The following is a 13,013-nucleotide window of genomic DNA, read 5'->3' on the forward strand; positions in this document are numbered from 1 at the left end:
GCCAGCCAACATTATGCTAACGTTGAGCCGACTTTGGAGATGGTCATAATCAATCCAGGCCTATATGTTGTGTCCGTTCATGAGGCTCAATTCCTGAAAGTCATCCCCTTTCCAATAGCCAAGAGTCTTGGTCTACATGGACATGAGGTTGTTGACGTCCACGCCCACGTGGTTGTCACCAGGATTATAGAATTCCACATTCCTTGTTGTATTGAACTCCACTATGAACAAGTGATTGTATGGCTTCCTGTCGCTGGTGTTGTTAAGCAAGCCCAAATACTGGGCTGGATCAACGTGTATTAGAGATGTGTAGGGCGTGATGATGAAGGCCATTCCATTTCCGCCTATGTTAGATGGGGGTGGGACCATGCTGAAAACAAAGGTAGTACTGAAGGAGGACAACATCTCATTGCTTTTCATTTGAACAAGGATCGAATACAGCGCCCGACTGAGCATAAAACACGTGTGATTTGTGAGGGCCAACGCAGATTGGGAGTGGATGAGTGAAGCATATGTCTCCAAGATCAGGTTGGTTCCACTGAATCCGTCGAAGAGAAAAGTGGTAGGAAAAACTGGTATAACGAGGGAGAATAAGGCCAGGACAATGAGGCTGCCAACGCATGGTGTTAGAAAACCAATAGAAACACAATTTCTTCTCCAAGATTCCATTTTTTTCGATGCTCATTGAATATATTCTGAATAACCATATATGTAGGTAAAATCAATGGAAGACATCAATGACCCGTGCAGTGAGTCCACGATAGAATTCTCGACGAAAGTTCTTGGAAGCAAGGACACATGGTGTGGATGAGATATCTACAAATCACGTGATTGGAGAAAACATATCCCAACAAAATAACATTCAACTACACTATTCACTCGTTAATATCTCAATTATTAACTCTCGAGGTGATTAGGTAAGATCTCAATTATTAATTATTTTATTTTTTTATTAAATTTATATTATTTTAATATTGATATACGGTTTTTATTTTTGTTGTACTGTAAGGTTGTGAAGTTTGGCGTTGTAGTTTATTCAGAGAGCTGTGGAGAAAGATTAAGATGATTTTAAAAAAATTCATAAATTACAATTTCAAAATTAAGGGAAATACTCTCTATTCCCCTATCCTATGGCCTCTCTCCTATTGAAAGCAGAGCTACATTTAAGTATCTAATGTATGAGAACAGAACTTTACAATGTGGAATCCAATAGGCTTCCTAAAATTGCTTCTAACTTTAAACAAAACCCCCCACTTTCCTCTCAATCGTGGGTGGCATAAGGATGTCCAATCTTCGCTCAACCATTGGGGGATAAATGAGATCATCCTCGGAAGCAAGGATAGTGTCAAAGATTTTTTCACCTCCTAATTTAAGGATAAGCTATGGGATGATAAGGAGCTAGAGGGTAAAAGGAAGCTAAGATATTATAAGGAGGTGATCAACCCCACCCTTGAGAACCATAATTATCAAAGAAAAAGATGAACATGGCTAAGATTAGAACTAATTCTCATGAGCTTTGAAGTGAAACTAGTCATGGTCTACTCCCAGGGCTCTCTGGGACGATGAATTTATCATCTTTGCTATACTAAGAGGATGGAGGATAGAAAGCACTTTATTTTAGATTGCTTGACCCTTACTCACAGACTCTCTAGGACGATGAATTTGTCAGCTTTGTTATACTAAGAGGGTGGAGGATGGAAAGCACTTTCTTTTAGATTGCCCGACCCTTACTCACAAACTCTCTCAGACGATGAATTTGTTAGCTTTGTCATACTAAGAGGGTAGAAGATGGAAAACACTTTCTTTTAGATTGCCCGACCCTTACTCACATCCGCTTTCATCTCCCTAATATCTGTCACACTTCCAATCTTCTTGACTTGTTAAGTCAACACAACTATATTGATCTTCTTTTCCCTCTTTTTTATAAGATTCTAAAGAATTACAATTAAATTCTTCTTCTTATTAAAGTCTTATAAAATGTATTAATCTTAGGACGTTAATTATCATCATCATTATTATTTTATTTTTAATTAAAATTTAGAAAAATTTTAAAAAAGTTCTTCAACTTAATATAAAATATATATAATATTAAAAATAACAATACAAAAATAAAAATTATAATTAAAATAAAATAATCAATTTCGTGGTTTTTTCGACTTTCAATTTGACCCATAGTTTTGAGTCCATAATATATAATTATATCTGTATATGGGGAATGGACACTCTTGCACTGCACATCATGGAAATATTCAACATCATCATTCAACAAGGATTCCCAAGAGACTGGACAACTATTAATGCCCCTTTTTAAAAGTGGAGACATTAATAATCCATCCAACTATAGAACAATTATGATCAATCATTTGTTTGCAAAGCTTTTTGGCAGCGTGGTAGAAGATAGAATTAGTAAGTGGGCATAAGTAAAAGAAAAGAGGGCAAGAAGACAAGCGGGTTTTAGGCTGAAACATTCTACAGTGGATCATGGCATCACTTTGAAACACATTGTTGAAAAAGTTAGGGAGGACAAATAAGAAGTATTTTGCCTTTTTGTTGACTTCAAAAAAGCATTTGCCACAATCCCTAGGGATAAGTTGTGGCGTAGAATGGAAGAACTTGAAATTTCTGTGCATTATAGAGCGCTATCCATAGACTTTATGAAGAAGTGAAAGTCAAAATTAGAACTTCAGCAAGTATTTTTCAGAAAGTTTCAGAAGTGACATTGGAGTCAAGCAAGGTTGCCCTCTATCCCCTATTCTTTTTGGTCTATATATTGATAAATTGGGAGAGTGGTTAAATCTGCAAGGTGGAGATGGTGTTCGGTTGGAGGAGTTTGTGATAAAGCTTCTTTTATATGCCAATGATATTGTATTGATTTCTAAATCAGCCCATGGATTGCAAATGCACTTATATGCCCTTGAGCATTTTTGTAGAGTAGTGGGGATGCAAGTCAATACTAGCAAGACCAAAACAATGATTTTTCCTAATAAAATGAAGCAGAGCGAGCATACTTTCTTCTTTGAAGAAAACATTTTGAAGAAGTAAATGAATACAAGTACCTTGGGATTGATTTCAACAACAAACTCAATTGGGAGCACTACAGAAAGAAGAGAATTTTAGGAGGGTGGAAAGCATTATATGCTCTTCAAAACAGATGTAGAGAGACAGAGTTATGGGACTGGAAAACGATTAAAGTGCTTTTTCGACTCCTAGTTTGTCCAGTGATGCTGTATGAGTGTGAACTGTGGGCTAGCAACACTCCTGTTTCAAAATGGAAACAAATTGAGAAAATCCAAAAACGTTTGATCATGAGCAAGTTCAAAATAAAAAGTTCAGTACCTTATGAGACAAGGTTGAGTGAAACAGGAGCAACTCCCATTGAAGCAATTGCTATGGTGTGGCTCATAAGATATCTAAAAAGAATTGAGCAAATGAGAGTAGGTAGATGGTTTAATGTTATCTTCAATGAAGGCATGAGTGAAAGAAAGAAAACATGGATGAAACAAAACTACACATGGATGCAAAAATGGAATATCTACCTCAATACCTGTCCCACAAATAACGATGAGCTAAAGGATTTTGTTATGGAGAAGTTTCATAAAAAGGTATGGGGAAATGAATTTGGTAGAAAGAAGAAATATTACATTGAGGAATTCAACCCTACGTGTCATGTACAACAAAAAAGAGTTCATTGGAGCTAGCATTTCGTGGAGGGCAAAGGTTCTTATTGCTCAATTAAAGACCAACTCACATCAACTTAGGTGTGAAACAGGTTCTTATGGCTCAATTAAAGACCAACTCACATCAACTTCCGTGTGAAATAGGACGGTGGAAAAGGCCTAAAGAAGGTTGGGAAGAAAATTTTTGCATGTCTGGGGTTGTGAAATTTGAAAAAGACATTTCATTTTGGAATGTGATTCATTCAAAGACATCAGAGAAAGTTATGAGAACATGTTAGCATCAGTGTCTTGGCATTGTCTTTTTAGCGAGAGAATTGTTAGAAAGTTGGGTCAGCTCATCATCGGTTTGAATTGGAAAAGAATTAAATTACAAAAAAAGAAAAACAAGAAACTGATAGTCTAATAAACTACTTTTAATTTAGTGAACCTTACAGTATCATATCATTTCATATAATTAATATAAATATATACCACGTGTTTTGAGTCAATAATATATAATTATATGTATATATAACAAATATATATAGCGCATTGCGGAAGAGTCCATCTGCGTTAAAAGTGCAATGTGAGGACTCGCTGGGCGTCGAAGGAACCAGAGGGGAAGGTGGGTCCATTTTTGCAACGCGGCGACAAAGCTGAAAGCTGCAACGAAAATTACTCGCTGAATGGACAACCGTGTTTTTTTTTTTTCATTTTGACTTGTCGAATTTTCACAGTTCTGTTCGTTGTCATTAAACTTACGCGTAGTTTCCTTATTTTGACTTGTCGAATTTTAAGATTTCCATTCATCGTGATTAAACTTCCACGTATTCTAATCAGGTTTTAAATTTGCTCGGGAAATAATGGAAAAAACTTTCAGGTATTTTAATCAGTTTTTAAATTTGCTTCAGAAATAATAGAATTTCTGACAATTCTTTGATAAAATCTGGGAGAAATTTTAGAAAATAATAAAATCTGAGAAACTTTTTAAGAAATGATAAAATCTAGAAGAAATTTTAAGAAATACTTGTTATAGTTATTAAGATTTTAAGTATCCTAACTGGTAAACCTATTTTCCCTTAAAAAGAAATTAAAATTCAAACAGTCTTAATATCACTTTTTTTAAGAAAAACTTAATCAGATTCCTGTGATTTTCTTCTTTCCGGCCAAATTTGCGCCGCCATCGACAACGCCTTCAACTGCGATCAAATTTCCGCCCATTTTGGTTTTAATTATTTTGCTAAAAAGTACATTTTACACAAGGTAGCCAACCAAGGAAGGAATTGAGAGACTGAACTTTCAAAAGGAAAAAGTACATTTTACACAAGGTGGCCAACCAAGGAAGAATCGAGAGACTGAACTTTCTAAAGGAGTTGTTTATAGTGTGATTTTTTTTGGAGTTTTTGGTGTGGGAATTTTGTGAAAATTTTGAAGTGAAATTTTAATTTGTGTTATTTAAATTAATTTTTTGATTGTATATATAGATTCAGCACCATGAAAAATCTCTATAACACCTCTATTGTACAGGGTTTATCTATCAACCTTGTAATTTCAAGATTTTAGAAAAATTAGATGAGAAAAATCCACCAAATTTTTTTCCAAAAAATCACACTAAAAACAACTCGCTTTCAAAATAAGATATCATTTAAGTCAAAAATAAGATATCATTTAATTCAGGTGACTATTTAACCTTTTTTCGAAAGGCGAGGTGGCCTTGGTGTTCTCTTACTCGTGGTTCCGTGAGAAAATTGGGTCTACATTATGTGTTGACCTTGACCGTGTACTAATTTTGCCGCCCTCCTTATTATATTATATCGCCATGGTATGCCTGTAACGTACCTCCAGTGAGGAAAATACATAGACGCTTTGGTCATAAATGGCGTCTTCATGATATGCAACGAAAATGGGAAGAAGAAACTGTATTTCTCCTGGTTTTATAACATCCTGTGTCGGCAGCCTCACTGTTATGGCCATTTTCTTCCTTGTCAAGCCAGTTTTGCCTACCAATTTTGTGTTCGACGGATTCAATGGAACCGACTTGATCCTGGAGGCTGGTGCTTCACTCATCCCCTCCCAGTCCGTCCTCGTCCTCACGAATGACACGCTTTTTATGCTCGGCCGTGCCATGTATTCGATTCCCGTGCAAATGAAAAGCAACGGGACGCTTTCCTCCTTCAGCACTACCTTCGTTTTCAGGATGGTCCGTCCGAATTCCGATGCAGGCGGGGAGGGAATAGCCTTCGTCCTCACGCCCTACACATCTCCCATGGGCGCTTTGCCGGCCGAGTATCTGGGCTTGCTTAACCTCACCAGCAATGGACAAGAGTATAATCACTTGTTCGCAGTGGAGTTCGATACGAACAGGAATATGGAATTCGATGATCCCAACGACAATCACGTGGGACTGAACATCAACAGCCTCTCCTCTGTGGAGACGAAGACTGCTGGCTATTGGAATGGGGATAAGTTCCAGGAATTCAGCCTCAAGAGCGGACAGAACATACAGGCCTGGATAGATTACGACGGTCTGCAAAGCCAGATCAACGTTACCATAACGATGGCAGGCTTGCCGAGACCGCAGAAGCCTCTTATATCTCGCAAAATTGATCTAGAGAGCGTTCTGCAAGAGAAGATGTTCGTTGGCTTTTCGGCGGCTACCTGTAATTTCCTCGAAGATCATCACGTTCTGGCGTGGAGCTTCACTACTGAATTAGGCAAGGCACTGCCCCTAGATATATCGCATCTCCCTTCGGTTGCCAACCGACCAAGAGGGGAAAGGGGATTCATAGTGGGCGTTACGGTCACCGCTCTGTTTCTCCTCTCATTGGCGGTGGCGGCCGTGTTCATCAAAAGAGGGAAAAACAAAGAAAAGGTTGAAGAATGGGAGCAGGAGTTCTGGCCTCACAGATTTGTTTACAGAGAGCTCAAAATCGCCACGAATGGATTTAGGAACGAAAATGTTTTGGGTGAGGGGGGTTTCGGCAAGGTTTATAAGGGCGTTCTCCCTGGCAGTGACCAAGAAGTAGCAGTGAAATCTTTGACGACGGAGTTCACGGACGGAATGAAAGGGTTCGTGGCAGAGATCTCGACCATGGGACGCTTGCAGCACCGGAACCTGGTACAGCTCCGGGGCTGGTGCAGGAGGCAAAAGCGATTATTCATTGTTTACGACTACATGCCGAATGGTAACCTGGAAAAACTCATTTTCGGGAAGTCGACGACGGTCCTGCCGTGGAGTCGGCGATACGCGATCCTCAGAGGCGTAGCGACAGGACTGGTGTATCTGCACGAAGGATGGGAGAAGAAGGTCATTCACAGAGACATCAAGTCGAGCAACGTGCTGCTGGATTCGGATTTCAACGGGCGCCTCGGGGATTTCGGCCTCGCCAGGCTGTATGAACACAACGAGAACCCTGGGACGACTCGCGTTATGGGAACTCTGGGGTACATAGCGCCGGAGCTGGCACGGACGGGAAAGGCTACGCCAAGCTCAGACGTTTAAAGCTATGGCGTTCTGCTGTTGGAAGTGGCGTGCGGTAGGAAGCCCGTGGACATACGAGCGGACGCGGAACCCTTGTTATTGGTGGAGTGGGTGTGGGAGCTGTACGCTCATAACAGTTTGCTAGAGGCAGCAGATCCGAAGCTGGGAAATGAATACGACATGGGCGAAATGGAGGTGGTGTTGAAACTGGGATTATTGTGCTCCAATATAGAGCCGAATGCAAGGCCGGGGATACGGCAAGTGTGTCAAATACTGGAAGGTGAAGCTCCTCTCCCTGACGTCCATATGGATTCATTTAGAGTGAATATTATGGATTAGTCCAGTGTAGGGGTTAACGGGTATGCTGCTATCGCTGACCCGGAGGAGAGGCTTCTGCAGGAAAATCCAACTGGAAGCCGATCAAATGGATGACTTAATTTGCCATCTTGAAAATCTTCAAGTCCTTCATCATCGCCCTAGTCTAATCAGAGTGTTTTTTTCTTTCCATAAAATTTGTCAGGGATTTTTGTAAATGTAAATTACAAACGCTCAAATTTCAAGATTTTGTGTACTTAATTTCAAGATTTTGTGTACCTAATTTAAATTTAAATTTCGTAATATGATTAAAATATGCGAAGTTCTTCTTGTTCACTCATAATCATTATAGAGTTGAGACTTCTACAATCCATAACATGTAATTTTAGTAAGGAGATTCATCTCTTTTGTCAATGATATATAGTTTGGGTGGTTGTTATCTGTGGAGATTTATCTTTTTTGTCAATGATGTATAGTTATGGTGTTGAGAAAATTTAATAATAACTTCCTTTTTCGGCTTCCAATCACATGTCATCATAGTTAGGGTGGTTAAGAAAATTTAATGATAAACTTTTTTTTGGTCAATGATGTATAGTTGGTTGGTTGAGAAAATTTAATGATAACTTCATTTTTCGGCTTCCAATCACATGTCACCATAGTTAGGGTGGTTGAGAAAATTTAATGATAACTTCCTTTTTCGGCTTCCAATGACATGTCACCATCATGTTGATAATTTTGAAAAAAAATTCTATATATATACCCATGCCAAACTTCTTCAGTACTGAAAGAAAAAAATCGTAAGCAATGATGATTAAAATATTCCGTGAAGTGATCCATTCCTTGACCTTTGAATTATCTCATTGATCTCTGAGGGTTGCCCCGCTATTTCTGGTCCCACATGAGTTTGACGTGTATACGCTAGTATATAAGGTCTTTTACGCGATTGTAAGCTTTGAATGTGTGCTTGTTAGGAAGCATAGAATTATCACTATTTTGGAGACTTCGTTTCACTTTCTTACCACTCGTTTATATCGAAAATACAAAAATTACTTTAAAGTCAAAATAGTCTTACTTTTCAATTAGTTTATAAATATATTTTAAGTATATTGTAATTATTTTCTAAGTCAAAATAGTTTTAGTTGTATAAAAAATTTACACGGTCTATTAATATTAATATGAAAATTATATGTTAGATTAAATATTTTGAAAATTAAAATTTATCATTTTATTTTATTTTAATAAAATAATTTTGCATTTCATTTTAAATAATCATGATTAAATCTAAAAAAAAAAAAAAGTCAAAATGGTTTTAGTTTTATAAAAAAATTTATCATTTTATTTTATTTTAATAAAATAATTTTGCATTTCATTTTAAATAATCATGATTAAACATATAAAAATAAAAAAATTATTTATCTTTTTATATTAAATCAAAATTTATGTGGTATTTATAAACACAACATTAAATTAATTACCAACATTAATAACTATTAATATTTTTTCTCCTCCATAACCTTATCACATGTTACCTTACTATTATTAATTTAAATATTATTAATTTAACCCTTAAATAGAGAATGGACTAAGGGCATTCTACACTAATAAACTATTCTATAGAAAAGAAAATATGAATTTTCTTAATCTTATCGCATGTTACCTTACTATTATTAATTTAAATATTATTAATTTAACCCTTAAATAGAGAATGGACTAAGGGCCTTCTAAACTAATAAACTATTCTATAGAAAAGAAAATATGAATTTTCTTACCATTATTATTGGGATGGAATGGTTAAAGCTTTGCTTTCATTCATCGCTGTGCTCTCTCAACTTGGGGATACTTTTTCCTATTATTATTATTGGGATAGAAAACTTAAAATGGTTAAAGCTTTGCTTTTATTCATGGCTTTTCTCTCTTAGCTTCGTGGATAATTATCCAATTAAAGATTCACAAGATCACTCACCTTGAATCTCTAGTTTTAGTTGTTTGTCATTGTCTTACTTACAACCTCACTTATTTAAGTATTCTTTTTTTTTTTTAGCTTTTATTATTTGTTAGTGGTATATTTTAAAACAGTGGGAAAACCTATCATAAATTAGTTATCAAATCAATAGTGGGGACAACCATCATTGGTTGTTATCCGCAAATGTAGGTTTACTCATCCCTATTATTCAAGGAAAACCACGCCACTTGGAATTACCCACTGGTGTTTCGTAATGGGGTAGGATTTCATTCATACCAGAGTCGTTAACTTGTTTCCTTAAGCCCAAGGAAGATGAGCTCTTAGCTAAGTAGAAACAGTTTTAGGGCATATGCATTACTAAATTCTAAATTTTGATAATTCTCTCCTTTAAAATTCAAATATCTTTTAATATATATTGATCATATTTCAAACATACGCTTAAATATTTGATGCATTCGTCATCCTTCCCATGTTGGGGAGGGGCAGGGTAGCCAAGTTGAATAAACTAGCACAATAGTCTTTACTAATGTGGTTGATATATGCCAATAAAAAAGGTGGTAAATGCTACCAATCGATGTATATCAACCACATTAATAAATGTGGTTTTGCTAGTTACAACCGACATGTGTGGGGTAGATTCATTGACCATGGTCAACCATGGTTGACAAGGGTTGATGAGGTTGACCATGGTCAATATTACATTAATGTTAATGCTAATGTTACATTAATGTTACAAAAGTGGTTACATTAATGGTTGAGATGGTTGATGGGGTTGACCATGGTTGAAGGTTGACCATTATTGACCATATTCAACCATATAGATCTTGTTTTACCATTATGGTTCACCATATTCAACCACAGGGACCTTGATTAACCATGTTCTACCATTCTAACCATGGCTGGGCATTAGGTGATCCAAGATCTTTTACTTACAGATGCATCAGAATTACATATAACAGAGCTAATTAACCATGGAACTTAAACGCACACAAACAATGTGGAAATAACCATAAGAGCATAAAAACCATGACACAATGATTTGATTACGGAGTTTGTCCAATTTGGACTACGTCTCCGGGCCCTGTTCAATAGTGGGGAGGCCTTCATTCAATTAGTGGCATAAAAGAGATAAAATTACAAGCAACAAGTAATTACAACCCTTATACCTCCAAGTTGAAAGATGGGCAGAGAATGGATAGCCCAACTTCAGAAACATACAATACCACTGAACTCTTGGCAAAAAATAGTGCACAATCGCCTATCCAAACTTCCAATTTGGATAATCGGGCCTTTTGCAGCCTCTCGGAACCTCCCTGCTACTCAAGGTGAGGTTCAACTTGTTGTCAGGGTTAAGGTCTGCTACGTTTGTGTGGTTCTGAACTATTTTGTTGACTCCCCCTTTCTTTTCTGACACAACAACCATATATATATAAGCATGGCGGCATCCCTCAAAACCCGGGCAATTTTAACATAATAACCAAGTTAGGCAGGCATAATCGGGCTAGAAGGATATATGGCAACAACCTTATAATAATGGTGAAGTCTTGTTTAAACATAGCAAAACCCATTAATTGCGCATAAGGCTAGGCGGCATGTCTATCGACGCTTTTAACTATCGGCGGACAGTCCAAAGCCAATACAACAGGCACTTCTGTGATACACAAACCCGCCAGTTTATAGAACATAGTATATAATATATCGCGTTCGGCGGTCCCCATCACAAGTCGCAATCGGTGTTGGAAAAAAACCCATACACTGTGGTAATCACAGACCCGACGGGAATATACAATATAACATAATAAAATAACGTGTTTGGTGTTGATCGCAAATTGCAATCACAGCCAGAACCGTATCGCAAACACCAACTGCTTTCTACGATTGCGATATGCGATAAGTCACATCACAACCAGGCTTTTGCCGGGGGCCAATTCAGATCCACTTGCGATATGCGATTGTGATTGCATCGCAACCTGTCTGCACTGGGGCCAATTCTTTAATACACTTCCACCTCCGATTTGCGATATGCGATATCGCAAATCGCAAATTGGCACTCCTGGGGGCCGATTCTTAACTTGCGCCTTTGTTTTTCTTCCCGATATGTGATATGCGGGGCCCAATGGCAGCCTGCCACTTGGCGCCTCCCCATTCGCTAGAACTTTTGCCATGTCATCTTCTCTTGCCACCTGGACAAGTCAAACTCGAACTTTGAATTGCTCTAACTTCTTCACCTGGACTCGAATTTAAGTGTCATTCACACCATTGGAATCAGGATGATGAGCACTTCGATTCGATGCTAAGTTTATCTAGATTCTACCACTTTGAGTTTTGAGCCTTTTACCATGCCATTGGTACTTTTATGAAGATCCACCTGGATCAATCCTCCCCACTAAGAGCTTTTGGACCGCCAAAAGACTTTTCAGTCAATTGGCAAGTGAGGAAATTTCTCCCTCACTTTTTCCTTCTCCATCCATCGAGCTTTGCTTGGATGCATTCCTTTGAAGCCAACACAAATATACTCCACATCTCCCCGTCGTGAAGTTCTGGTTTTCCTATCGAGTATGATATCTTCGGGCAACTTATCTAGATACTCTAGTGTAAAATCATCCACTGTAGGAATCTATGCAACCTCCTCAGTATCCATAATCAATGGAGGTTCATAAAGCTTCAGGTTTTCAACATTTACTACAGAGTACATTTTCACATAAGCAGGCAGGTCAAGACGAAAAGCATTATTTCCAATCTTTGCCAATATGGTGAAGGGACCATATCGGATGGGTCTCAACTTCTTCCCTTCTCCCTTCATCCTATCCTTGCTGATGTGGAGCCATACCTTGTCCCCAACTTGAAACTGATGGTCAACTCGGTGCTTATCATGTCGAGCTTTATACCGAGCTTGACTCTTCTCCAACTGCTCCTGTACTGCCTGATGAATCACTTATGTCTGCTAAATGAACTTCCATGCTTTGTCCCTATCATCTTGTCCATTGCTATCCTCCTCTTTCCCAAAGACCATGTCCAAGGGATCTCTAGGTAGATAGCCAAAACATGTCTCAAATGGTGAGCTTTGTGTAGATGAATGTGCTGCTCGATTGTATGCATGTTGCACATAAGGAAGTTGTTCATCCCACAACTTGGGATGTTTTCCACAATAGCCTCGCAACAAGTGTACCACAGTACGGTTGACAACCTTTGTCTGCCCATCGGTCTGTGGATGAAATGTCGTACTTCTTTTCAGCTTAGTGTCCATCATTCTCCACAAGCTGGTCCAAAACTCCCCAAGAAAGCGAGAGTCTCAATCTGACACAATAGATGTGGGCAACCCAAAATGGACCCAAACATGCTGAAAGAAAAGATAAGCAGTATGCTCAGCAGTGACATGCTTTTTACAAGGCATTAAAATACACATTTTACTAAACCTATCCACAATGACATACAAATAGTCGTGACCTTTCCTAGACATAGGAAAACCTCCTACAAAGTCCATGGACACACTTTCCCATGGTCAACTCGGAATAGGGAGTGATGTGTAGAGCCCAAGTTTTCTATTAGAGGGCTTTGAAACAAAACACAATACATAACCCTTTCCAAAGCGAGTCAC

The 13,013-nt window shown here is 38.0% G+C and overlaps 1 pseudogene; it reads left to right on the forward strand.

Moving 5' to 3' along the window:
* Positions 1-5,622: 5,622 nt before the first annotated feature.
* LOC149161460 (L-type lectin-domain containing receptor kinase IV.2 pseudogene) lies at positions 5,623-7,158 on the forward strand (annotated as a pseudogene).
* Positions 7,159-13,013: the final 5,855 nt, after the last annotated feature.

The sequence above is a fragment of the Pinus tabuliformis genome, chromosome 5_2, assembly GCF_031772625.1.
Source record: "Pinus tabuliformis cultivar Carrire ecotype Pingquan chromosome 5_2, CPIR1, whole genome shotgun sequence".
NCBI lineage: Eukaryota > Viridiplantae > Streptophyta > Pinopsida > Pinales > Pinaceae > Pinus > Pinus tabuliformis.